Genomic DNA, 21,553 nt, shown 5'->3' with positions numbered 1-21,553 from the left:
GGGAATAGGCAAAGGCAAGTCAAGACAAAGTATCAGGGTCAGCAACGGGTAATCAGATACATACGAGGTACAGAGGAATGAAAGAAGCAGGGTCAGGGCAAGCAAAGGTTCAGCAACAAGTAATCAGATCAAGAAACAAGGTACAGATAACAAGGAATCAGGTAACAGGTAATCAGAGGTGTCCAGAGACTCAGACCTATAATGAACGAAGTTCTGGCAATGAATTGGAGAAAAGGGCAGACATATAGTCCATGAAACAGGAAGCAGCTGGAGGTGGTTGATATAAGTCCCATTAGAGGCATCTGCATGCCAGACACAGAACTGCAGGTCTTTGTATGCAATGAAAAGCCACCTGCTGGTGAATAGTGGAAGTCCAAGGAAGTTCAACTCAATACCACCACCAGCAGGCAGGAGATGACACTACATTAATTGTAACAGTAACTATGCCTAATGTTTCCACTTCTCTGTACAACAGCTCAGTTTAAGGTACAAAGAAGCAAGTTTCCACTGTTCCAAAAATCCCATCTTCCTACAAAAAAAAAAGAGGTGACTCACCTCAATAACAAACAAGTTCATATAAATATGGATTTTATTAAATACAGGGAATGCATTTTGTTGGTCTGCACCCACTTTTCAGGCCGAATAAAGTGCCAGAGTTGTATCAGAGCCAGGTATGGAGAGCCTCCTTGATAGGCGCTCCGTACCTGGCTCTGATATAACTCTGGCACTTTATTCGGCCTGATGAAGTGGGCGCAGACCTCTGAAACGCCTTGCCTGGGCTTATTGAAGTTCATATTTATATAAACTTATTGTGGTAAGCCACCTCTATTTTTCTATTTTCAGCTGTTTTTAACTCGGTTTTATCTACTTCTGGGTGCCTCTTACCCTCTGTGCTTTTCACCCTACTTTGGGAGGGGTGTGTTGGTACCTAGTGGCTTTGCCATCGATAGGACATTCGTTGTTTTTCCTAAGTGTGACCGCATCCAGCGTTAGCCGGACACCCAAGTGGAGTCAGGTTTACAGATCTCCACCTGCTTTCAGCGGTTGGTTGTTCCTAGTGCAACCTTCCTTTGTGTGTACCCTAATCCTTTTTGTTTTCCATCTTTTTTCTTGTGACGTACTGTACCATTTGGGCTCCCATTGTCCCTGTGCTCTTCTTCTTTATGTTGTTTGGTCACTCTACCTTGCACCTTCCTACAAAAACCATCTGCTGAAAACCTAAACGACTTAACTGATCTGCCCAAAGTTTCAAGGCAACCTTACTTCTCTGTTCTATTCAGGAGCACAACTACAAACAAAGGAGTCCATACTCTTGAACTTGAATATCCCCCCCCCCCAGCTTCTCCAAGCCCCAGTGGTACCCACTGTTGCAAAGAGCTTATCAGCCAGTAGTCATTTAGCTATCGTTATTCCACCTCTTTACTTTGCACATAACAAATATGGCTGATGTGTGAGTGTGGTCATCTCTTTCATCAGATATTTCAATTGGCAGGACAGGGTGGAGCAACTTCACCCAAACAAGGCTGCTGGAGCTTTCAGGCTGCAGTACTTTGGCATACTGAAGTAATCAAAAAAGTTGTCGATTTAATTATCTTTTTCAGAACTTCTGCATAGACAGGGAATTGTGTAGTAATAATATTAACCACTTCTGTGCCAGGGGGTGGTTTGCCTGATCGGTGCTGCGTGGACTCTCCAGCCCGCAGCACCGATCAGATAGCAGCCAGGGCGATCAGACTACCCCCCCTTTTTTCCCCACTAGGGGGATGTCCTGCTGGGGGGGGTCTGATCACCGCCGGCTGTTTGCGCTTGTGGGGGGGGCTCTTCAAAGCCCCCCTCCGCAGCGCTTCCTGGCCTCCTTCCCTCCCTCTCCCTCCCTCCCCCTGTGAGCGGCGCAGGACGGAATTCTGTCCTGCGCCGGATAGGACAGGCTTCAGCCTATCAGGTGCCGGCGATCCCCGGCCAATCAGAGGCCGGGGATCGCCGATCTCCGCTACGGCGCTGCTGCGCGGCAGCGCCATATACATGTAAACAGCGGGGAAGATCTTCCCCGTGTGTTTACATTTACCCTGCGAGCCGCGATCGGCGGCTCGCAGGGTGTTCACGGAGACACCCTCCGTGAACTGACATGGAACGGCCGCTCAAACGAGCGGCCGTCTCCATGGTATCCACTTCAGGATTCAGGGGCGTACTTAAGCGTACGCAGAATCCTGAAGTGGTTAATTTGGCAGATAAGATTGTTATCCCTAGTTTTGCACAAGGAGCATAACATTTTACTATCACTTTAGAAAGAATATCATTATACAAAGAGATTAAGCTATGGGGACCCTGATCCAATTCACCTATTCACCTAATTTTATTCCTAGGTAATATTTTCACATCTTATCAATAAAATGCCTTGTAAACCACCAGCAAGCATGAAATTATTTTGACAGTACTTTTTCACCTACTTTTTTGGTGCTGCGTGCTGAAAAGTTATTTTAAACAAAAGATTCAAAGAAAAATATCTCCTAAGAGAAAACTTAGGAGAAAAGGTGAAATGAATTGAGCCTGCAGTATCTTACCATGTGCATGGCAAGGAAATGAGCAGTGCTACTTAAAAACAGATAAGTGCCTACCTGCAAGAGAGTGCAAGCCCCACTTGTGGGATAAAATACACACCGAGCATACACATAACCTGTCTACCACTGGAGGATGTTGGTTTCCTGTAACAGCTTGCATGCAACTTGTTAAGTACTCGTCCCTCCCACTGCAGAGAAGTCATCCTTGATGGGAGTGGACCTAACACTAACTAAATCCTATGTTCAACAGCTTGAACTTGAAGAGCACATCTTTTTTCCCAGCCTAGATAACTATGTAACCCTTTAAGAGCTTTATGTTCTTATAAACATTTCTAAATTTAGGAAAAGTAAATTATAGATTGTGATCTACAATCTGTCATCGATAATGAAACAGATGCGAGTAAATAGAATGCTCATTTTCAGAGGTGCATATACCATTTTGTATGCTATTTCAGGTCATGTATGGTTAATACTGTGTGGAGCATTACAAAAAAATGTTTTTCTTCCCAACGGTCATTGGGGAAAGAGATGTAACGTTTTGACATCTGCTCCACAGGATCTGAGGCCCGTGGGATCGGATGTTCTACATTTACAGTAGAGAAATGTGTTGCTGTCAAGATCAGAATAGAATCTGTAAATGGCCAATTCAATAAATAAAATGCTTGTCATTTCCTTATGTTCTTGCTGCAAAAAGTACCTAGGCCTGGAAAAAAAGTCTCACAGGAGTTAGAACTCACACATAACACAACATCAGACACTTTCTTTTAACTTTTTAGGTTACAGTACTAAACCAGATTCCTTGTGGAAAGTCTATACACTTTACTAATCTAAAAGTTTTAATAAAAAAGGCAGACTTCTGTGTTTATAGCTCTTGAGTAACAGTGGTAGCCTGCACTTTAACTAGTTTTGTTTACTACTCTGCTTAACTACTTGCATACCAGCAGTCTCTGGCCCCTTAAGGACCAGAGACTGCTGATACAAAAAAAAACAGGGGTTTCTGACAAATCGCCACATGGACTCGTCAGTCACGCCGCTCACCCATTGTTTTATTTATTTATTTAAGTATTTATATAGCATCGACATATTACGCAGCGCTGTACAGAGTATATTGTCTTGTCACTAACTGTCCCTCAAAGGGGCTCACAATCTAGTCCCTACCATAGTCATATGTATGTAGCGTGTAGTGCATGTATGGTCTAGGGCCAATTTTTTTAGGGGAAGCCTATTAAGTTATCTGTATGTTTTTGGGAGGAAACTGGAGTGCCCGGAGGAAACCCGCGCACACACGAAGAAAACATACAAACCCCTTGCAGATGTTGACCTGGCTGGGATTCAAACCAGGGACCCAGCGCTGCAAGGCGAGAGTGCTAACCACTATGCCACCGTGCGGCACCCATCACCACATGCCCCTGGCTCTGCCATCAGGGATTGGCTCACAGTGATCACGGGGTCAGAAGCCAATGAAATCGGCTCCTGGCTTACTCACAGAGCTCTGCTGTCATAGCTACGGCAGAACAAGGGGCTTGCAGCGAGAGAGAGAGAGCAACGGGTCTGTGGTAATCCCATGCAGGAGGTAAACCAGGTCATTTTTTTCAGCCAGAAAACATGACTTCTGTTTGCATGTACACAGTAGCACAACAGTAACTAAGGTCACATCGGTAAGGTTGAGGGGAGTGAATTGAGGTTTTTTTTCATCACCCCCTGAAGCACTTTCCGAATAATAGCTATAGTGCCTAAATCTAGAGTGGTAGCAGGTGGCTTAGTTGAGGGCAGTTTAATTAAAGATTTCTAACTGACTCGTCTTTATTATGGCAGCTGCCCTTGATTACATCCATATATATAGACCAAGGCAGTATTTTCCACCTTAAATTGTGGAGTGTCTGGTTGTGAGACTGGATTAACACCTGGTTTTGCCACTTTCTCAACACTGTCTTTTGACTCCCAACTTGTAAATGCCTGAAAGACTGTTGTATTCTTTTTTCAAAGGCATTTGCAAAACAAACATATTATGACCTTAAAGTAGACCTAAATTCTTGCAACTCTTGCACAGCAGACCAGGAAATCATATTGTTTCTGATAAATTCACTGTGTGTGTCTTTAGATAATTTAGCCTGTCTAATTGGGGCTTACCAGCAAGTAATGAACAAGTTTTAATCAGGGGTATCAGCTGTGTCTGAACTGTGTAACTGTGTGCCTTTGTTCTGGGCTAATATGTCATTACTGGAGGTTACCCCTTTTTGTGCTCCCAGAATACCAGGTAATAAACACTGCAGGTTTTTTGTAAGATTTCTGTAAGTTGTAACGAATATTTTTTTTTTATTTAAAGATTATTATGATGTGTACACAACAAGGTTAAATTCCACCGAGGTGGCCAATAATCTTACTTGTGTACAGAAGGCCTCGGTCCCCCTCTGTGATCAATATGTGTGCACACCCATGTGTGCTTCTCTATCCCATAAGATCTATTATGGCTCTGTACAAATTAACAAGCTGACACATAATTGCATTCCAGCAGCTCTGGAGGTGTGTTTAGCTTCAAAGGATAACAATGGTTAATTTACATATATTCAGCAGTGATGCACTGGAAGACATCTCAAGCTCACTCCAACCTGAATTATCGCAAATTCTTTCTGTTTTAAGAAAGCAAACTTTTCTTTTCCATAAGATCTCAGAATTGTTTGTGTGTGTATTGTTTATACAAAGACCAGTAAAAGAGAGAAATCCATTTTGTAATGTTTTATTATTAAAAATGATCTCTCCATTTCAGTTTTCAGCCAATCATGTTTTCTAATCTGAAAAGTTACACATCCAGAATTCAATTTGCTGGCAGGGAGGCTGAGCTGTGCATGTAGCTGTCTCTGTAGATAAAACCAAGGTAACATTCTGAAATAATATTTGAAACCTTGCAAAACCTTTTGTGTATTATTTGTCAACTGAGGTAATTGTTTTGTTTTTATCAAAAATATTACATTTTACTTTATTATTATTATTATTATTTATTGTATTTATAAAGCGCCAACATATTACGCAGCGCTGAAAGAGTATGAAGAGTTTGAAGAGTATCTGAGCTGAAATAAATTTGAGTGCTTCCATTCTTATTTCAGTAAATAAATAACAAGTGCTTGGCTATAATTTGGGCATGTTGTCTTCTGTAGTATAGTAGTCATGCACTTGGGAAAAGCATGCAGATAGTGGTTATGGAGAACACACATTTTGGGTAAGTAAGTCAGATGGAACTACAAGGAGAAGACCAGCATAGCATATAACCAAGAGATGTTTTTAAAAGGAATGGGAACTTCCATATTAGTTTCATTTCAGATATCCTTAATGCTGGGTATACACGGATAAGATTATGCGCCGGATCGAGCCGCTGGCTCGATCCCGGCACATCCCTGCTCGTCCCCGCCGGCGCTCCTTATCTTCCGCTCGATTCCCCGCTATTGTCCGCCCGCGGGGATCGAGCGGGGAATCTATCCGGCAGGTCATCGGACCTGTTGGATATTATCAATCGGGTCGATTGATAAGGAGCAAACGCTCCGTGTATGCCCAGCATTAAAGTACTTTAATTTGAGCTGTATGCACAAAACTCTCTACATTGCTAATACATTCAGATTTACTATCACGTGCACTTAAAATAGGATGCTGTACTAAAGCTTTAAAGAGAATCTGTACTGTCCAATATGTATAATAGAAAACATACCAATCAAGTCACTGTGATCTCCTGGATCCCTCTTTGACATTTCCGTCACTCCCCGCTGTGATCCTGGCTTTTAACCGCTAGTTTTAGGCACTGTTTTCAAATGAAGGGTTTGTGTGTATGTGTGTGTGTATGTATATATATATATATATATATATATATATATATATATAGGTTTGCAAAAGTATTCAGTTTGTAGTTATTGAAGTTTTCCACATTTTGTCGCATTACTGCCACAAACATGAATCAATTTTATTGGAATTCCACGTGAAAGACCAATACAAAGTGGTGTACACGTGAGAAGTGCAACGACAATCATACATCATTCCAAACATTTTTTTAAAAAAAAAAACTGCAAAGTGGGGTGTGCGTAATTATTCGGCCCCCTGAGTCAATACTTTGTAGAACCACCTTTTTGCTGCAATTACAGCTGCCAGTCTTTTAGTGTAGGTCTCTACCAGCTTTGTACATATAGAGACTGAAATCCTTGCCCATTCTTATTTGCAAAACAGCTCCAGCTCAGTAAGATTAGATGGACAGCGTTTGTGAACAGCAGTTTTCAGATCTTGCCACAGATTCTCGATTGGATTTAGATCTGGACTTTAACTGGGCCATTCTAACACTTGGATATGTTTTGTTTTAAACCATTCCATTGTTGTCCTGGCTTTATGTTTAGGGTCATTGTTCTGCTGGAAGGTGAAACTCCGGCCCAGTCTCAAGTCTTTAGCAGACTCCAAGAGGTTTTCTTTCAAGATTGCCCTGTATTTGGCTCCATCTTCCCATCAACTCTGACCAGCTTTTCTGTCCCTGCTAAAGAGAAGCACCCCCAGAGCATGATGCTGTCACCACCATATTTGACAGTGGGGTTGGTGTGTTCAGAGTGATGTGCAGTGTAATTTTTTCACCACACATAGCGCTTTGCATTTTGGCCAAAAAGTTCCATTTTGGTCTCATCTGACCAGAGCACCTTCTTCCACATGTTTGCTGTGTCCCCCACATGGCTTGTGGCAAACGGGACTTCTTATGCTTTTCTGTTAACAATGGCTTTCTTCTTGCCACTCTTCCATAAAGGCCAACTTTGTGCAGTGCACGACTAATAGTAGTCCAATGGACAGATTCCCCCACCTGAGCTGTAGATCTCTTCAGCTCATCCAGAGATACCATAGGCCTCTTGACTGCATTTTTGATCAGCGATCTCCTTGTTCGGCCTGTGAGTTTAGGTGGACGGCCTTGTCTTGGTAGGTGTACAGTTGTGCCATACTCCTTCCATTTCTGAATGATCACTTGAACACTGCTCCGTGGGATGTTCAAGGCTTTGGAAATCTTTTTGTAGCCTAAGCCTGCTTTAAATTTCTCAATAACTTTATCCCTGACCTGTCTTGTGTGTTCTTTGGACATCATGGTGTTGTTGCTCCCAATATTCTCTTAGACATCCTCTGAGGCCGTCACAGAGCAGCTGTATTTGTACTGACAGATTACACACAGGTGCACTCTATTTAGTCATTAGCACTCATCAGGCAATGTCTATAGGCAACTGACTGTACTCAGACCAAAGGGGGCTGAATAATTATGCACACCCCACTTTGCAGTTATTTATTTGTAAAAAATGTTTAGAATCATGTATGATTTTTGTTCCACTTCTCACATGTACACCACTTTGTGTTGGTCTTTCACGTGGAATTCCAATAAAATTGATTCATGTTTGTGGCAGTAACATGACAATGTGGAAAACTTCAAGGGGGCCGAATACTTTTGCAAACCACTGTAGATGTATATATCATGTTACAATATACTACAAGCTTTTATAACATAGTGAATTATCTGCACTCCAGTCTGGGATTCTCACAGTTTCTCAGCATGTGGCAGGAAGCTCCCTTCCCCCTCAGCTTCATGAATAAACAAAGCACACAGAGCCTGCAGGGGGTGTGCATAACTTGTATTCATTAAAACAGAGGCAGCCCATTCCTCCCTGGGTCGACAAAGCTTTACAAAGAAAAGAAGATTAGCTATATTACAGAGACAGTGCATCCATACATGTAATACGAGGAAAATAACAGAAGCAGCAAAAAAATGTGAGAACCATATAAATATGAATTATTTATTTATTTGTATAAAGGAGATAGACTTTGTATTGGCCACTTTAAGAAACAAACATGTACAAGACAAAACTCCAGGATGCTTTTTTTTTTTTAATTTTCTTCTTCTTTTTTTTTTGTGACCAATTAAAATTATTTTACGGTATTGACTGTCTTAGTCATCTGTTAGCAGGTAAATATTCCACTACCTCCTTTATACAAAAAAAAAAAATCTCTTTATATGGTCTTCACATTTTAGCCGCTTCTGTTATTTTCTTCATATTATGTCCACAGCTGGTGTTACCTTCCCCACCCCTTTCCTTCTATACAGGCCCTTTCGGTTGGGTCTGATTTACCAACCTGCCTTTACAGTGGGTGGCACCCCAGACTTGTGAGTATATACATTCTTACGAGTCACACATTTTACATCAAGTATTAATATACACGACATTGGGCTCTCAGTTGTCTTTGTCTTTTCCTTTTTTACAAGCACCCACATACTGTATGTAGTTCACCCTACAATATTAATAAAATGTTTCACTCCAAAGGAGCATAATATGAACCTGCTTAGGTAGACTTGTAAGAGAGAAAGAGCTGTAGGTGAGCTTTACCAGTGATGTTCATTAGCAAACAGCAGACAGAGCAGGAGCACACAATTCTGCAAAGTATCACTTTGCCAAGAGCTATTTTGCATATACTGCGTCTGCATAATGTGACAACTGCAGGTTTAGAGCTGTGATTTCAAACTTCTTGTAGCCTTGGACCTGTAACTGCACAGCCGTCTAGGTGGGTCACAGGGCTATTTGTAGTACTTTATTACTGTCTAAGGTATTTTTTGCATTAAATAGGCATTAACCGATTTGACACAAAGTGCCATTTAAGGTCATCAAGTTGTCTTTTAAGCATTGCACAAATTATACATTCATTTGATTTTGACCCCTGACTGGCTGCAAAATACCTGACTCCAAAATCTAGCCTAAAGGTGGCCACTAATGATGCAATCCTTTTTAATCCAATTTTATCAAATGTATGTAGTATAAGGGTAAATTGCCTTAATTATACATTCAATATATTTACTCAGTCTTTTATATTACATAGAAATGGTAAAATTGGATGAAAATGATTGGATCATTAGTGGCCACCTTACCAGTAATAGCACCCTAACATACAGTATATGTCAGACATTGCCATTGGATTTTTCCAGTTTAGGCCCAAGTCCTACGCAGGAAAAATGGTCGCCACTAGAGGAGCCTTTGAGATCCAAGTCTCGGACTAAGTTCAACCCCTTGATCACAGCTGGGCCCATCCTCTGCCGCTGCATCACATGATTTAAATATTACACGGTTTAATTTGAGCTCACCGCTAGGGGTGCTGTCCCCAGATCTAGTTCAGCATGGCATCAGGATATGTGGTGCAAAGTATTGAGCAACGTGAAATGGAGGTGGGAGCTACAGCACAGGAGCTGGTGCCGGCAAAGCACTCCTGTGATCACCCACACCCCCCCCCCCCTCTTCCCCCAGGCCTATTATACAAGTCAAGAAATTCTAGAAACCTATATTATATTTTTTAGTGAACAGATTTGATGGACCATTATGAGTGCCATTTTTACACACTTCCTTATACTGCCTTTGGGGGTTCCTTAATTTGGTTGGTTTGCTAATGCAATTTGTGTGTTTGTGTGTGTGTATGTATGTATGTATGTATGTATGTATGTATGTATATATATATATATATATATATATATATATATATATATATATGTATATGTATGTATATATATATATATATATATATATATATATATATATATATATATATATCTTTATCGAAATACAGTATATATATTTGTAAATACAGTATAATATGACCAACTGCAATTGGAACCTTTGCTGTACATGTATTTCTAGCACTTTAAGTACTTTATCTGCACTGATGCCTAGAACTTTTTGCCCAAACCCAACCTAAAATGAATGTTTCAATATGTTTACTCTAGATGAAAATAAACGTGGTCTTAAAGGTACCCACTAACGATACAATCTTGATTGTACAATCTTACCACTTCTGTGTAAGAGGGAATACCTAAAGTATCCATAGTATATTCACTCTTGTCTACCCTTCTACTTCATACATCAAGATTGTATCATAAGAGGGAACCTTAACAGTAGCTGAATTCTTACAACAGTTTTCCCGCACTCACAGTAGCCTTTCTCAATACCTGACTTGTCTGTCCCTTTGCTTGCAATAGTAACGTTCATGGTTCTATGAAGAGATAGATAAAGTAGAAAAAGCTAACAGCATTTTATTATTGCATTGTTAACTTGAGATTACAGGGAATCTTGCACAAGAATGAAAAATTGCAGACATTGTCATACATTTCTAGTCAATTCTCTCTCCTTCCCACACTGCCCATTCAATTCCCGGTGAAGTAATTGTTTTGCTTGCAATAACTACTGCTCCATTTGGTACTGGCTACAATGCCTGGCCAGTTGAATGTGTACATGTCAGTCTGTGTGCCGTGGTGCAGGCTATCGGGATGTAGACATTTATATGCAAGAGCTTCCAAGTTTGTCTGCATTAGGATTTAAACCCCTCTACCTGAACCGGAGGGATCCCTGGAGAAATAGACTTGCTAAATGATAGTGTGAGAATCCTTCTCTCACTACACCTGCTGTAATATTTTACATAGTCATTCCTTACCCTCAGGACATTCTACATACTAGAAAAGCAGCCGTATTCTGTGAGTCAGTGTAACCCCCGCTAAGCCTGGAGCTGATCATCTATACCTCACCCGTGGTGGATGGATGAAATGCTGGACTTGGATATGTAAAAATAGCAATTTCATATTCTGCAATCAGTGCTTGGATTCCCATGCATAATCAAGCAGCTTCGTGTTCGTAATCAGAGCTGCGACCATTGGTCATAATATTATGATATGCTTGCAGGTTTTGATGGTGTGAAGTGCTGACACAGTGAAAACAAAAGAAGTGGCTGATGAGCTGCACTGAGCAGTGTTTTGGCATATTGAACAAGAACATATTAAATAAGGTATGATTGGCTGAAATCATCGGACATCAATGAAACGATCATTTTGCCAAAAACTGTTTTGCACACATTGCATCTTTATAATGTGACATTATTGGGGTAAATTAAAGGCAGAAGAATTTGCCCTATAAAATAGCACCACTTATAAGTGTAGTCAAGCGATATACTTTATTGCAATTATTTGTCAGATATACAGGGTGGGCCATTTATATGGATACACCTTAATAAAATGGGAATGGTTGGTGATATTAACTTCCTGTTTGTGGCACATTAGTATATGTGAGGGGGGTAACTTTTCAAGATGGGTGGTGACCATGACGGCCATTTTGAAGTTGGCCATTTTGAATCCAACTTTTGTATTTTCAATAGGAAGAGGGTCATGTGACACATCAAACTTATTGGGAATTTCACAAGAAAAACAATGGTCACCACCCATCTTGAATAGTTTCCCCCCTCACATATACTAAGGTGCCACAAACAGGAAGTTAATATCACCAACCATTCCTATTTTACGAAGGTGTATCCATATAAATGGCCCACCCTGTACTTTATCTTCTTATTAAAAATGTTTAAAAAAAACACATAAGACTGTCACTGCTATCAATAGATGGTGACACCAGTGGCCAGAACATTAATTTCATTTGAAATGTGTGGAGAGCATTGTTGCTTTTGGAAAACATTGGTGGATATTACCAGCCAGACAGTAGAGTAGATAGCCTGGATGTGAGTTGGTTATCAAATATGGCATGGACCTCAGGGTGTGCCTATGGGAAGGTCTCCATGGTGTGTCATCAATAAGTGTGGGGGAAAAAGGCACACGTGTCTGCTCACCAGAGCACAGCACTTTAATTTGCATGAACTCAGGGCCAGATTTACCTCACAGGAGCCTATAGACACAGATTTCATGGCACCCTAGACTTTGCTCTCCATGAACCTACAAACCCTCTCTGAACCGTGCAAGTGGGCTGGTTTTCCCAGCTGCCACTTCTCCCTTACCCGTCATAGGTAGCTACAGGTGCCCCTCAGTATTATGTAGTCAGAAGTACCCTTAAAGGGGTTCTTCCACGAATGAGGAAAAAAATAAAAAGTGGTTTATGCATAAACTATTAAACATCCTTCTAAAATAGTGTAAAAAGTTGTTTTTTTTAAAAATGAATGGTTTCATCAATACAACATGTAATGTAAATAGTGATGGCTGGGAGGCTAATCCATTTGTTAGGGGTGGGTTTTTTTTTTTACTTTCTTTTCATAAACATAACTCCTGCCTAAGTAGTTTTCAGTGGTATAACCCACTTCTAGCAGGTATTCTAGCCCTAACGGCTTGGCTCCACTGAGCTGCTGAATGTGTTTACATTGTTGCTAGGCAACCAGACCCCGGGTGCAGAGACTCGTTTGTGAAGAGTCATAACCTGCTGGAAGAATCAGTCCCATCTAAACCATATGATTCTTTGTCAGATTCTATTCAATTTGATTCGATTCATTGATTTGATTCAATCTGACATGTCCGATTCATGATTCGATTCAGTTTGAATCGAATTAAATCGAATCATGAATTGGACATGTCAGATTGAATCAAATCAAATCAAATTGAATCGAATCTGACAAAGAATCATATGGTGTAGATGGGACTGATTAATTCTCCCAGCAGCTTATGACTCTTCACAAACGAGTCTCTGCATGGCATCTGGTTGCCTAGCAACAATGTAAAAACATATTCAGCAGCTCAGCGGGAGCCGTTAGGGCTATAACTGGGATTCCTGCTAGAAGTGGGTTATACCACTGAAAACTATTTAGGCAGGAGTTATGGTTGTGAAAAGAAAGTAAAAAAAAACAACAACAACCTTAACAAATGGATTAGCCTCCCAGCCATCATCCGTCACTATTTACATTACATGTTGTATTAATGAAACCATTCATTTTAAAAAAAAAACTTTTTACACTATTTTAGAAGGATGCGTAATAGTTTATGCATAAACCATTTTTTATTTTTTTCCTCATTCGCAGAAGAACCCCTTTAATATTAAGTAGCTAGAGGTGCCCCAGACCAAAGAGAGATCTTGTCAGTGGAATGCCTAGATCAAGGTGAGTAACCTCTCATTTACACTCTCATCAGGACTCTGCATAGGGAAGGAGGAAGGGAGGGAGGCACTTGGGGAGGGGAATGAGCTGCCTTTCCATCATCAGGTGCCTGTAGGCACGTGCCTACAGTGCCTTATGGTAAATCTATGGTGAACTATTTGTGAACAGTTTACTTTTGCTCTGTTATAGTTTCCACAACACCAACATTCTTGCCTTGCAGAACTTTGATTTGCGATAGTAGTATCTCTGTGCTTTCAGCACACCTTTGACAATGTCAGCAAATTGACCATCAGATTCCATGTAGACATTCCTGTGAAAGGATGTCAACATCTTCATCACATCCAAGAATTACAAGCTGAAGAGAACCTCTGTGATGATTGCATGACAAACTCAGTTAGACTTCTTCCTGACATGATCGCTGGCTTGTTGCGTGGAAAAGGTTTGATCTGATGCCAGATGTTATTCAAGGAGTTTCCTTCTTAGCCTGTTGTCTTTGAGATTTTTTTTTATAGGGCAACGGTGCAAATTCTAGGAGTGATGCAGATTTAATGTAATTGTTTCCCACTAGGAGGGGTCAATGAGATGCAAGTAATTTCAAGTTGATGCAGTACTATGCAAATTCTGTATGTAAATTTGTCAGGATTCGATTGGTTCATTTGCATTCAGAGTGCTTAAAGAGACTCTGTAACATCAATAACCTCCCCTGGGGGGTACTCACCTCGGGTGGGAGAAGCCTCCGGATCCTAATGAGGCTTCCCACGCCGTCCTCTGTCCCACGGGGGTCTCGCTGCAGCCCTCCGAACAGCCGGCGACAGAGCCGACTGTAGCTTCAATATTTACCTTTGCTGGCTCCAGCGGGAGCGCTGTGGCTGCTTTCGGCACGGAAATAGACGGAAATACCCGATCTCCGTCGGGTCCGCTCTACTGCGCAGGCGCCGGAAACTTGCGCCTGCGCAGTAGAGCAGACCTGACGGCGATCGGGTATTTCCACCTACTTCGGAGCCGACAGCCGTCAGAGAGCCTGCGCAGGAGCCGGGAAGGTAAATATTGACGTCACCGCTGCACGGAGGGCTGCAGCGAGACCCCTGAGGGATGGAGGACGGCGTGGGAAGCCTCATTAGGATCCGGAGGCTTCCCCCACCCGAGGTGAGTACCCCCCAGGGGACGTTTTGTCGTTACAGTTCCACTTTAAAGAGAAACCGTGACCAAGAATTGAACTTCATCCCAATCAGTAGCTGATACCTCCTTTTACATGACAACTCTATTCCTTTTTACAAATGAATCATCAAGGGGCTCTGCATGGCTGATATTCAGGTGAAACCCCTCCTACAGGAAACTGTGAGGACCATGGTGCCTGGAAGTTTCCTTTCTGTGAACCTCGTTGCATTGTGGGAAATAGCTGTTTACAGCCACATAAGCAAGCAGCAGCTACTTCCACTGACATCACCTGCCAGCAGTAAAAATGTCAGCATGTGATAAATGTCAGAATGTAAATCAGGGAGAGAAAAGATAATACAATGGGCAAACACTGACTAAATTTTTATACATAACTATTGTAAAAATTAAGCACTTTTTTATTACATTATTTTCACTGGAGTTCCTCTTTAAATTTCAGAGCTAGTATAATCTTGCATCAATTTAGAATTATTTGCATCTTATTGACCCGACCTCTAGTCTAGTCAAGTAAAGTGTATTATTGCATACCAATTGTGAAACGCGCCACCAAATACCCTTTTTCCTTATCTAATTTGATTTCAAGGTATCTTCTTGTTTTATGGTGCATATTTCTCTTTAAAGTACCTGTTGACACAACATTCAGCAATTTTCTGTATAAAAATGACATTTGGGCCACATTCACACTGGGGCGTTGAGGTGCATTGTGTCAGACACTATAATTGCATTGCTAATGCAATGCAATTATATTGAAATGGTGCATTCTCATCAGCGTGTTAGCAGTGTGGTGCAAAGGATTCTGGAACAACATGAGGCATTCTTTGTGTTTTCCACAACATGCGCATTTATAGTTGGTAAGATGCATACACTTAACTGTATGCTCACAAATAAGACACAATGGCCTCAATTCACGGAGCATTATCAAACGTTTATCAAACACTTTATCAAACGTTTGATAATTTACCTCATGGGTAAAATCTCATTTTAAATTCACTCGAATGTTTTACCGATAAAACGTTCAACAAATATATAACACCTTAGTGAGATTTTACCCATGAGGTAAATTATCAAACGTTTGATAAAGTGTTTGATAAACGTTTGATAATGCTCCGTGAATTGAGGCCAATGAGACTTATTCCCTCAGTTGCGATCCTGTATTTTACAGGGCACATGACAGATGACTGGTGTGAACCTAGCCTTACACAAGGCAAATGTTACTTATTGTTGTCATCCTGTCCGATAAGCTAATATAGCAGTCTCTGTGGTCTTTTATCAATCTGAAGCTCATGCTGAACTCTGCTGCTCAGCTCCCCCATTTCTTTCCTCGCGCTTCCCTTTCTGCTTCCCTGTCTAGCCCTTCTTCTGACTGCTTCCTACACTAGGATATGGTTCAAGCCTCTTTCTCTGACCCACAAGCTCTCTCCAGTTATTATCCTAAGTGTAATCAGCAGGTCATTTTCTCCTCTCATCCTCTCCTGTTGCCACTTCCCCTCCTACTTACAAGATTCTTCTGTGTTCCTCAGCTTCGGAATTCATTGCTCAATGTTTGCCGCGCATCAATGTTTGAATTGTAACCTAGTAAAGCATTGAATTAGAGAAACGTATAATCTGATCTGTGACATTTTAGCTGGTTACGAAGCCACCATTATTTCCTCCTATGTTGTCCAGTAAGACAGGATTTGACTCGCACCGGAAACAAACATGCAACTTATGTTTACAGATCTGACGATAATGTCAGAAACGCCTGATATGTATTAGAGGCAGAGGATCAGCAGGGCTGCCAGGTAACTGGCATTGTTTGAAAGGAAATACATATGGCAGCCTCCATAGCCCTCTCACTTCAGTTGTTGTTTAAATTATGCAGAAACAATACCTTGTGAGGCAGATAAACGCAAACGTTACTTATTACAACATGTATAATATATATATATATATATATATATATATATATATGTATATATATATATATATATATATATATATATATATATATATATATATATAGTGTGTGTGTGTGTGAATTCTAGCATCATTGTATACACTCCTCTGCATGTACATTGTACAAGATATGCTTTACCCCTCTGTATTGTCAGTATTGTCTTTATTAACCACTTTAAAGAGAATCTGTATTGTTAAAATCGCACAAAAGTAAACATACCAGTGTGTTAGGGGACATCTCCTATTACCCTCTGTCACAATTTCGCCGCTCCCCGCCGCATTAAAAGTGGTTAAAAACTGTTTTAAAAAAGTTTGTTTATAAACAAACAAAATGGCCACCAAAACAGGAAGTAGGTTGATGTACAGTATGTCCACACATAGAAAATACATCCATACACAAGCAGGCTGTATACAGCATTCCTTTTGAATCTCAAGAGATCATTTGTGTGTCTCTTTCCCCCTGCAGCTATCTTCCACTGAAGTGTCAGGTTGTTTCTTACTGCAGAGTGCAGACAGCTCTGCCTGTATGTAATTCATCAGTATGAGAAAGCCCAGCCAGCTCAATGGACGATTTATCCAGCTTGTAAAAGATAATAGAGCAGAGAGAAGCTGCCTTAATCTAAATAACACACAGGCAGTGTGCAGAGAGGGGCCTGGAGAGGGGAGATGCATCACAGAACCACAACACTGAAGAACTTGGCAGCCTTCCAGACACAGGCTGACAAGTCTGACAAGAGAGAGATAAGTTGATTTATTACAGAGATGGTGATAGTAGAACGTGCTGCAGTAAGCCAGAACACATTAGAATAGCTTTTGGAACTTGTAGGTAGAGTTGGGCCGAACCTCCGATTTTAGGTTCGCGAACCGGGTTCGCGAACTTTCGCGGAACGTTCGGTTCGCGTTAAAGTTCGCGAACCGCAATAGACTTCAATGGGGATGCGAACTTTGAAAAAAAAAAAATAATTATGCTGGCCACAAAAGTGATGGAAAAGATGTTTCAAGGGGTCTAACACCTGGAGGGGGGCATGGCGGAGTGGGATACACGCCAAAAGTCCCCGGGAAAAATCTGGATTTGACGCAAAGCAGCGTTTTAAGGGCAGAAATCACATTGAATGCTAAATGACAGGCCTAAAGTGCTTTAAAACATCTTGCATGTGTATACATCAATCAGGTAGTGTAATTAAGGTACTGCTTCACACTGACACACCAAACTCACCGTGTAACGCACCGCAAACAGCTGTTTGTACTAGTGACGGCCGTGCTGGACTGGTGCGCACCATGGCGAGAGTGCAGGTTTTGGTGGCTTTACAGCCCATATGGTCGGCCTGGCTGATGTAGCTGAATGACAGAACAGTGACTGTCCAGCTGATCAAATTTGGTCTGACCACAATGAAGCAACGACCTTATTATCTTTTGTGTGCCCCCCGAGACACTCATCTAGGCGCCGGTCATTGCTTCATTGTGATACGCAAGCCCCTTCACCACGGCAAGGTAATGATCACGAAGGGGAATGGGCGCATGTACATGCCTTTTCTTTTGTTGTTGCAGCTGCCCTCAGTGCAGCCAGAAAAATTAGGCAGTCATGTACACGCACCATAAAAATTATTACAGCGGCCGCTGCTAGCAGCGGCCTAAAAAATTCAGCAATCCGCCTGGAGTCCCGGACCCTGTTGGTGGTGGCGGAGAAGGTAGTGAAGCGGCCTGCAGGCAGACATGCTGTGTGGAGGGACTGGGAGCGACTTAGTCTTTTTGGGGCAGGCCAGGCAGCCAGTCACACGGCGTGCAGGCAGAGATGCTGTGTGTGCGGGGACTGACTTAGTCTTGGGGCGGGCAGCAGCCCTCCGGGATCCATGCCTCATTCATTTTGATAAAGGTGAGGTACTTAACACTTTTGTGACTTAGGCGACAGGTATGCAGTGGCAGGATCACTGAACACAATAGGTATGCAGTGGCGTGTTCACTAAACAGGTATACAGTGGCGGGTCCACTGAACAGAACAGGTATGCAGCCAGGAAGAAGTTAAGCCTAACTAATCTTTCCCTATATGAGAGACTGCAGCAGCTCACCCTACTCTCACTAATGCAGGCACACGAGTGGCCGTAATGGCCGCCGCTGCCTGCCTTATATAAGGGGGGGTGGGGCTCCAGGGGCTAGTGTAGCCTAATTGGCTACACTGGGCCTGCTGACTGTGATGTAGAGGGTCAAAGTTGACCCTCAGTGCATTATGGGGCGAACCGAACTTCTTCCGCAAAAGGTTCGCGTGCGGTACCCGCACGCGAACCACCTACGTTCGCGCGAACCACGTTCGCCGGCGAACCGTTCGGCCCAACTCTACTTGTAGGATGATAAAAAACAGGATGCAATTTTTGTTACGGAGTCTCTTTAAGCTGCTATGCAACACCTCTTCCCTGATCAGTCTCTGCACTTAAAGACACAGTACCACTCTCCACTCAACTTTGGCATGCTTGATGTTACTACTCACCCTCTCCAATATTGATAATCATGTCTGGCAGCCTTCAGTTATCCTCGAGTAATTTGGCTGTGCCTGTTAATGTGCAGAGCAGCCTCTCTCACCCAATTTATCAGCATGATTATGTGGGGTTGGCTGGGGGCTGGAAGAGTGCAAGTTAATTTCTGTGTTTAGCTTATGTGCACTTTAAAGTGGATCTCTGCCATTAAGTAAAAACAAACACAGTTCTGCTTCCAACCCACACAAGGTAACCAAAATAGGCTTTCTATTTATTCAGACAGTTGGTAAATACAGTACTATGTCTTCAATGTGGAATGTAGCTGTTCAGTGCTTTACTCTCACATCTGAAGATTATCTAACAATACTATGTCTTGGTATAGTAATACACTCACCTAAAGGATTATTAGGAACACCATACTAATACGGTGTTTGACCCCCTTTCGCCTTCAGAACTGCCTTAATTCTACATGGCATTGATTCGACAAGGTGCTGAAAGCATTCTTTAGAAATGTTGGACCATATTGATAGGATAGCATCTTGCAGTTTATAGAGATTTGTGGGATGCACATCCAGGGCACGAAGCTCCCGTCCCATCACATCCCAAAAATGCTCTATTGGGTTGAGATCTGGTGACTGTGGGGGCCATTTTAGTACAGTGAACTCATTGTCATGTTCAAGAAACCAATTTGAAATAATTTAAGCTTAGTGACATGGTGCATTATCCTGCTGGAAGTAGCCATCAGAGGATGGGTTAATGGTGGTCATGAAGGGATGGACATGGGGCAGCACGGTGGCATAGTGGTTAGCGCTCTCGCCTTGCAGCGATGGGTCCCCGGTTCGAGTCCCAGCAAGGAGTTTGTATGTTCTCCCCATGTCTGTGTGGGTTTTCTCCGAGCACTCCAGTTTCCTCCCACATCCCAAAAACATACAGATAAGGTAATTGGCTCCCCCCTAAATTGACCCTAGACTGCAACACATACACTACAGAATACAAACCTAGACATAGGACTATGGTAGGGATTAGATTGTGAGCTCCTCTGAGGGACAGTTAGTGACAAGACTATATACTCTGTACCGCGCTGCGGGAAGATGTTAGCGCTATATAAATACTAAATAATAATAATGGTCAGAAACAATGCTCAGGTAGCCTGTGGCATTTAAAAAATACCCAATTGGCACTAAGGGGACTAAATTGTGCCAAGAAAACATTCTCCACATCATTACATCACCACCACCACCAGCCTGCACAGTGGTAACAAACCATGTTACATAGTTACATAGTTATTTTGGTTGAAAAAAGACATACGTCCATCGAGTTCTCATTCTGTTTACGTCAAATTCTGACTCTATCGAGAATCATCAGAACAGGCAACATTTTTCCAGTCTTCAACTGCCCAATTTTGATGAGCTTGTGCAAATTGTAGTCTTTTTTTCCTATTTGTAGTGGAGATGAGTGGTACCCGGTGGGGTCTTCTGCTGTTGTATAGAGTTGGGCCGAACCTCCGATTTTAGGTTCGCGAACCGGGTTCGCGAACTTCCGCGGAAGGTTCGGTTCGCGTTAAAGTTCGCGAACCGCAATAGACTTCAATGGGGATGCGAACTTTGAAAAAAAAAAATAATTATGCTGGCCACAAAAGTGATGGAAAAGATGTTTCAAGGGGTCTAACACCTGGAGGGGGGCATGGCGGAGTGGGATACACGCCAAAAGTCCCCGGGAAAAATCTGGATTTGACGCAAAGCAGCGTTTTAAGGGCAGAAATCACATTGAATGCTAAATGACAGGCCTAAAGTGCTTTAAAACATCTTGCATGTGTATACATCAATCAGGTAGTGTAATTAAGGTACTGCTTCACACTGACACACCAAACTCACCGTGTAACGCACCGCAAACAGCTGTTTGTACTAGTGACGGCCGTGCTGGACTGGTGCGCACCATGGCGAGAGTGCAGGTTTTGGTGGCTTTACAGCCCATATGGTCGGCCTGGCTGATGTAGCTGAATGACAGAACAGTGACTGTCCAGCTGATCAAATTTGGTCTGACCACAATGAAGCAACGACCTTATTATCTTTTGTGTGCCCCCCGAGACACTCATCTAGGCGCCGGTCATTGCTTCATTGTGATACGCAAGCCCCTTCACCACGGCAAGGTAATGATCACGAAGGGGAATGGGCGCATGTACATGCCTTTTCTTTTGTTGTTGCAGCTGCCCTCAGTGCAGCCAGAAAAATTAGGCAGTCATGTACACGCACCATAAAAATTATTACAGCGGCCGCTGCTAGCAGCGGCCTAAAAAATTCAGCAATCCGCCTGGAGTCCCGGACCCTGTTGGTGGTGGCGGAGAAGGTAGTGAAGCGGCCTGCAGGCAGACATGCTGTGTGGAGGGACTGGGAGCGACTTAGTCTTTTTGGGGCAGGCCAGGCAGCCAGTCACACGGCGTGCAGGCAGAGATGCTGTGTGTGCGGGGACTGACTTAGTCTTGGGGCGGGCAGCAGCCCTCCGGGATCCATGCCTCATTCATTT

The 21,553-nt window shown here is 42.4% G+C and overlaps 1 protein-coding gene across 1 annotated transcript in view; it reads left to right on the top strand.

Annotated features, from left to right (window-relative positions):
- Positions 1-21,553, top strand: part of ASIC2 (acid sensing ion channel subunit 2) — a 1,273,426-nt gene that overhangs the window by 101,982 nt on the left and 1,149,891 nt on the right. The gene's annotated exons all lie outside the window — the stretch shown is intronic.

Source organism: Hyperolius riggenbachi, chromosome 12 (assembly GCF_040937935.1).
Source record: "Hyperolius riggenbachi isolate aHypRig1 chromosome 12, aHypRig1.pri, whole genome shotgun sequence".
NCBI classification, from domain to species: Eukaryota; Metazoa; Chordata; class Amphibia; order Anura; family Hyperoliidae; genus Hyperolius; species Hyperolius riggenbachi.
This window is presented reverse-complemented; position numbering and strand designations above follow the sequence as displayed.